Source organism: Triticum aestivum, chromosome 7D (assembly GCF_018294505.1).
Source record: "Triticum aestivum cultivar Chinese Spring chromosome 7D, IWGSC CS RefSeq v2.1, whole genome shotgun sequence".
Classification (NCBI taxonomy): Eukaryota; Viridiplantae; Streptophyta; class Magnoliopsida; order Poales; family Poaceae; genus Triticum; species Triticum aestivum.
Window position 1 is genome coordinate 448513336 of NC_057814.1, and position 7493 is coordinate 448520828.

The 7493-nt window shown below is 39.9% G+C and overlaps 1 pseudogene; it reads right to left on the reverse strand.

Moving 5' to 3' along the window:
- Positions 1-2261: 2261 nt before the first annotated feature.
- Positions 2262-6768, reverse strand: LOC123165913 (vacuolar-processing enzyme beta-isozyme 1-like; annotated as a pseudogene).
- Positions 6769-7493: the final 725 nt, after the last annotated feature.

Below are 7493 nucleotides of genomic sequence, written 5' to 3' on the forward strand. Positions count from 1 at the left end.
CCCCACAAGGACCTCAAGATGATCAATAAAGTGTAGGAACTGGTGGATGTCGTCCGAGTCAACTTCAGTGCCATCAGTAACAGTCGAGTTCTTATAGAATAACAAACGAGTATCTTAACTTTGAAATAACCTACACATGCCACCAATTATAAGAAATACTAGTACAAATGCCCGTGCGTTGCAACGGGCGAAAAAATTACAAAACCTGCTCTTATAACCAATTCTATAAATCTTGGTAATAAGGTTGTTTGGAGCATGAAGTGTGGACGTGAAGAACCAGCCTAACTTGCTTCGTCTAGTGAAAGAGTAGTGGTGCATGAAATAGTATGTGAATCGGTTATATGTTTTACTTTAAAAAAACATAAATATTTGTTTATTTTTTAAGAAATTCAACATTTTTAACTTTTTAAATTAGAATTGGAACATGTTTTGAGGCCAAACATTTTATGAACGCATGATTTTTTTTGGAATTTTTTATTTATTTTGTGAACAATTATAAATATTTTTTTAATTGGAACAATTTTTTGGTAATTTTCAGCATTTCCTAAAAGTGTGAACATATTTAAAATATGTACATATTTTTGAAACCAGGAACAATTAGAAACTCTCATTATCTTAGAAAACACACGGTCAGTGCCTGTAAATAAAAAATGATTCCTGGTGTCCGGACCATGGAGTATAGAGTTAGAGCATGGTTAATAGTATAGCCGACTGTTAATCAGTGCCCGCTTCTCTTCTCTCTCCTCTTTTCCCTCCTCGAACTCATCAAAAATATAATATTTAAACCCTTACAACCTGTCTACATCATCCTATTATACTTGCTCTTAAAGAAGTCGTAGTGGTGTCCTTTGATGGCGCCTCTTTCGGCTTAGCACTATCAATGGGTGGAAGAGTGGTGTATTTATTTTTAGTGGGTCATACAAACGTTAGAATGTTCTATACTAATTGAGAGTTTATTAACTAATTCAAAAAAATTAGAATTTTCAAAAGATTTAAATTCAAACGGATTTTTACTATGTTGGATTTTTAGAGGTAATTGTTTGTTTGATTTGGAAGAGTTCAAATATGCACGTGCGTTGCGAAAGGAGGGAAGATTGATGTGTCCAACAAAACACCCATCATCATAGCATGGCGGGTGTAGGGAGGTGCATGCCGATATATTCGTCAGCTTCTCTTTAACCATGACAACCAACCTCTAGTTGGATTGGATGGTCTGGAGGGCGGTGGTACCCCAATACCAACAGGAATTAAAATCTACCTTTGACGCTTTCATGTCTCACGAAGGCGAAATATTATTTCTATGGATGGCGATGTTCGTGTCGATAGCGAGACGCTTGTGGTGTGTTCATCAATCTCAAAACCCGTCCGGTCGGTCTCCCTAGGGGTTAGTGTATGTATGTGTTTGTGAGTCTGTGTTTTTACTGCATTTTTCAAAAGAAGGTTCCATCTAACTTTTGTATGCAGCAATTTAATGTGTTGTGCGTCCCATCGGAAGGAGAAAATCATCGCATGATTTTAGTGTCTCATTCATGTTGCCACTTTTCATGTTTGCCACCACCCTCAATGATGATATGATTTTTGGTGTCCACAGTTCAGAAAAACTTGATGAACCCACATTCGTGTCCTTTGATGTTGCTTCAATCAGCGTGCATTGAAATGAGATTGTTTATATACAGTTATTTGTTAATATTCAAAAGCAAACATGTTTTTGCTATGTTGATTTTCTTTTTAGAAAATGTTGGTTGTTTGGTTTGCAATATTACATATGTTTCTTTTGTTTTGCATTTCTTGGACTTGGCCCAAACACAAGCTTCTCATGTTGATTGTAGGCTCTTTCTCTAAAAAAACACGCACACTTTGTAGAGTCCAGAATCGCACACGCATCTCTTTCCGTTCCAGGTCACAATAAAAAAGGAAAGTTTCCTAGCACATAATCTTAGTGTGCATGTATCCAACGGCTTGAAAAGGTGTCTGAGACTCCTTTAAATCTCAGTCAACTGAGATTTAGCGAACCCTTTAAAATTAGTAGATTTTTTAGGGGTCTTTAAAATTAGTAGCTGAACTCATTTAAAAAAATAGCTAGCTCAAAGTAGAGGCGAAAGGCGATGATTGAATTTAAATGCATATTTTCTAATTAGTGCATCTAATTCAATTTTTTTTATAAATATATCATTTAGTCAAGCATATGCCTGTATGACCCTTCACGTTTGACAATTTTTTTTTAAAGAAAACTTAGTCGGCTCTTTTGTACGAGATTACAATATTTCTTCTGGATAAACTATTGATGTCAAAATCCACAAATACGAATCATATGCATAGCATGCACAACAATCATTGCCTTTCAACTGACTACAGTCAAATCACGAGCACGATCATAAACTACTGATTGACCCGACACCACATGGGGCGTATCGTCGGCTTGTTTCTTGCATGTTTAAAACAATGTATAAATGTACACACACACACCATATATGAGGTCTAGCTACGAACCTCTGGAGCATTTGGTACTGCTCCCATGCATGTACTACTGTAGTGCAGCCGACCAGACGCTGTGCCCTAGAACCAGCGAGCTCCACTTACCCATGTTGTAGCTGTCGCAAGCGCTGATGCTTTTCTCCTTCATCTCGGTCTCGGAGACGCCATTGTTGCAGATGTTTGTGAAAGCCCTCATGTGTTTCGTGCCATACTGAGTGAGTGATCCGCACTGGGACTCGAAAACTCGCACCTAACAGCAGTGATTGGCATCAGTACACAGTAAACTTAAGCTCAACCGGAAAAATAAAGAGTACTGCAGGGTGTTGCATATTTATGGGATTGTAAACAAGGAATTGTTACACTCACCATCGTCTTCAGACAATCCCAATAGTCTACTAATGGCTGGCCAGGGCCTTTAGTAGCCTCAAGCACCGAAGGCCCCTCAAATCCAAAGACAAGCTTCCCGATGAAATCGATACTGCTGTCGAGATGCTTCCTGTGTAACACAGTTTCTTTGAACTCCCTGAGAGCCCTCTGCTTCTCCTCTGATCCAACATTTAACTGCTCATACTGAAAGCGAGAAGATACATTGTTAGCAGACAAATTTGGCAAAACAAAACACATGAAAATTAGTAGTAACAGAGAAGATGAGCTACACAAGAAATATATAACTGGGATTTTACCTTCTTCCACATGAAAAGAATATCAACATCTCTTTGATTGATTGCACCCTTGAGGCTGGGCGAAAGCAGCGGCCTGTTTGTGATGCTTGACTTCGCAGGATAGAAACCTTGATAAAGGAAAAGCTTGTCATCCTTGAATGTCTTGTCACCATACTCCCTGACATGAGAACCGATATTGGAGTCATTTGGGGGTGCCGTTCTTGCTTTAACCACCTCGTACTGCTGCTTGATGGTTTCCTTCTGTAGATTGTGAGTTTCACTGCACAGTAGGATCCCATGGTTCAGAATAGCAAGACAACATACAGAGCATAAATATTACAGCTGATGCTTTTTACCTGTCTTCCATCCAAGAAACATTGTATGCGTCATCCAAGCAGCAAGCAGGTCATATATTCAGGAGGTGGTGTTTCCATCCCAGGGCAGTATGCTCCCCAGCTACTTTCTTCCGCATTTGCTGCTGTTGTAACATAAATATTAAGATCTTGTGGCATTAATCCCTCAAAGATACTGCCACATTCACATGCTTCAACATATATGATCTGCCAAAATTGCAATTCTAGTTATAAGACTCGAAACATACCGTTTCAGCTTAATAAATATATTTTTAATGGAAAAGAAAAAAGAGAGGATAGATACCATATTGGAATAGCTTTTGGAAGCATGCTTTTGCCATAGCACTTTGATGAAGTCGCCAGCATAAACAAATGGCAGGTTGGGCATACCTACATGGGTCTTTAACAGAATCAAAGACATAGTAAGAGTGTTCCTGAGATTGAGGGCGTCTGCAATGATAACCATCAAATATTTTCGTGTCGTAACAAAATCTGTGGACCCCAATGCCTTGATTACATGTACACATGGTTCCAGCGGCATGAGCTTAATTGCACAAAAGGACCAACAAACCTAGCTCTCGATAAAAATATAAGCTCCAAAACATGTACAATTAATGAAACTTCTCTCTTCAACTTATCCTCTGAATTTTTTTACCAATTTTTTAATATTTTTTCTCAAGATGCTTATTGACTTAAGCTTTCCAAAGTAAAAAGAATCACTCAATTCCGAGTTTACGTGAGAGGGTCAATAAAATCTACAACCGATCTAAAAAATTGTGACAAACAGTTGTTCGAAACTTCAAAGGCCAAAAGATTGTTCGATAAAGAGCACATTGGCAAGCACATTTGAAATAGCAAAACAGAATGCTATGTGATAAGAAAAAATTCTGTTATTCACCTAGACATTAAAAAAAATCTCAAGCCACCACTACAATTTATGCACCAACAAAATAAAGACCAAGAAGCAATGAATCTGGAGGTTCCTGACCTTGATGCAGCAAAGGAGACACGGCTATATGTGGTTCTGCTCGGTAGCCGATAAGTCATGAGATCCTTCTTATTGCTCCTGTACGTCGTCACATTGCAGATAACTGTAGCTACTAACATCAATCAACATTCCTTCCAAGCACTTGAATTCGGTAGACACTATCAATGCCTTGGAGTACATTGGATCTATAGGCAGCCTAGCCATCTGTTTACCCACTGGATTTGACAGCTTACAATGATCAGTCAAATAATTTATCATAATAACCTGAATAATCCACATCATGTAAGTAATATGATATCTCAATTAGGGTGTGTGTGTGTGTATGTGTGTGCCCGTGTAGCTAGTCTATTTGCAAATGAAACTGCTCCAAGAAAATTTCAATTAGAGCTAGGTGATAGTGACAGATTACTACATGTATGTGAACCTGTATTATCGTACAGTCATACAAACTTGAGCTAGCTGATAGTGACAGATTACTACATCTATGTGAACCTTTATTATCCTACTCTGCTTCTCTTGATCCTCTTTGACTTGCTATAAAGCTCAGATTTGGAAACTTAACCCTGAACTTCCGAAACATGCTTTCAGTTTCCAAAAAGGAGGTAAATTTCTTTGGCATGATCAAGCCAAATCAACCTCATCCATCTTGGTCCCTAGCTTAAATGATATAAAGTTGAGGCAACTGACCTTTTCCACTTTACAATCAGATTACGGTCTGCATAACCCTGGTCCAGGCAAAACACATACAGCTCATTTGATATATCCTTCCTTCTTCTATAGAAAAGATCATAAATGTAATGGCTTCTTGAAATGCGGAAAATTGGGTAGAGTGCTTCACACTTTCTCTTCCTGTCATGTGTATCATTTTCAGCTGTGCGTGCAGATCATATTAGTACTCATCCTGTAGTATGAAATATCAATCGACATCTGAAAAGGTCACATCGATGGATAGCATGCTTAATAATATGCATACCTTCTCTAATTTTGGCATCCAGCTCACGGATTGTGGGTTCAATAAGCACCCACCCTTCAGTATATTTGACACGGCCTATCTTTATCTTAGGCATACTATCACAAGGGTTGTCCTAAGGCAGGCTTGGAATGCACAAACCTGAGAAACAATAGAACATATGCCTTGTCTGGAAATTGCAACTTATAACTATTAAAAGGAACTGTGACATACATAAACTAATCAGACCAGCAGGCACTCAATTGACTGAACAAAACACTCTCATTAAGTGATTAACTGTCTCTTACGATATCTATGGTATAATAGAATAAACAAATCAGAAAAGCAATATATGATTACTGAAACTGGTTGTTTGCTATCAAGAAAAGTAGTGGTGTTGCAGCAAGATGATCAATTGTCGAGCTGAATGTTGTGTGCACTTGTATTAGTTAAAACTGATCCATTCGCTGTACGATTTTATCTTTGAAAGATGGTTGGAAGAGAAATCTTATTTACATGTAGGTTAATTCTGCAGATGACAGGTCATGGTTTTGCTTGTTTGCAACCTGCAACATCTGAATTCCTTTACTTTGCACATGGAATATGTAGATGGATGGAATTTGACAGCATAACATCATCTATATATTACAAAATTTGATAGGCCCATGCAATTTGACAGCAATGTATTAGAAAACTTGGTTAACCAATGGTTTCTGCAACTCAAGTACATGGGGAATGAGTGATTTCTGCAGCTCAAGAACATGGCGATTGAGGACCAGATCGTGGGGAATTAGGAAAAGAGAGGAGATGAATGGATTACCTGATGGTGATGTAGATTCGTACGCCACCCCTGGCCTGGTTGGTGTCGCCGGACCGGCCGGCTCTGAATCCCTCCGTCTCCAGCGCCCGTCCTCCATCGCACGGCTCCGGCGAGCTCCTGCCTAGGACACCGCACCTCCCCTCCTTTCTTCCTTCTTCTCTCCCTCATCTCCATTCTTCTTTCTGCCCAGGAGCCGCGGATTCCATGGATCTGCCAGGGAAACCATGCTCCAGCCTTCCTCATCGTCACCGGCGACCCCTGCCTCGCCGCCCGCCTCCAAATCGGCCTCCCCAGGATCTGCCGCGCACGGATCCGGCCCCTGCAAGCTGCAGCCGCCGGCGTCGTTCTGCATCGAGCAGCCGCCGGCGTCGTTCTGCATCGAGCAGCCGCCGCCCCCAGCCGCCGGCGTCGTTCCGCATCGAGCAGCCGCCGCCCCCAGCCGCCGGCGTCGTTCCGCATCGAGCAGCCGCCGCCCCCAGTCGCTCGTTATGCATGTTTTTTTTTTGCAACGTTTTCTCAGAGCCAGGATCGTGGGTTGAATACACCAGAATGCAGGGTCCTTTTTGTAAAAGCGAAACGTTTTCTCTGGTAGCCACTTAAAATAGGACTGCGGGTTTAATACACAAAAGCACAAGGACTTTTTTGTGAAATTGCTGACGACGTAAGCAATCGCCGGTTTATTAGTAGGCAAAGATTAGGTAGAAGCGAAAGTCATCTTTTGATCCGAGCTCATATGCTCCCGCATGAACAGTAAAATCGAAAAAATATCAAAAAATTCTAATTTTTTTTGAGAAAAACATTGACAAAAGTTCTAAGTGCCTGCAAAAATTCATCATGAAATCACATTCCTGTAAGGCGTGGCAAAAAAAAAATTCAGTGCTTCAAAATGCTTTTGAAAGTAGCTTTTTCAGAGTACTGTTTTTGTTTTTTTGCCATGCCTTCTAGGAATGTGATTTCACGATAAATTTTTGCAGGCACTTAGAACTTTTGTCAATGTTTCTCCCAAAAAAAATTGGAATTTTTTGAATATTTTTTGATATTTTTTCGATTTTACTGTTCATGCGAGAGCATATGAGCTCGGGATCAATTCCTCCGCGTCCAGTTAGAAGTAGCATCTCCGTGAGAAAAGGGAATCACAAATCGTTGCTACTTCTAAAGTCAAATTTAGTTACACAGAATAGGTCGATTAAGAAGTAAATGAGGCAACATGCAAGAACCAGATACAAAACTAACATGGATGAACTAC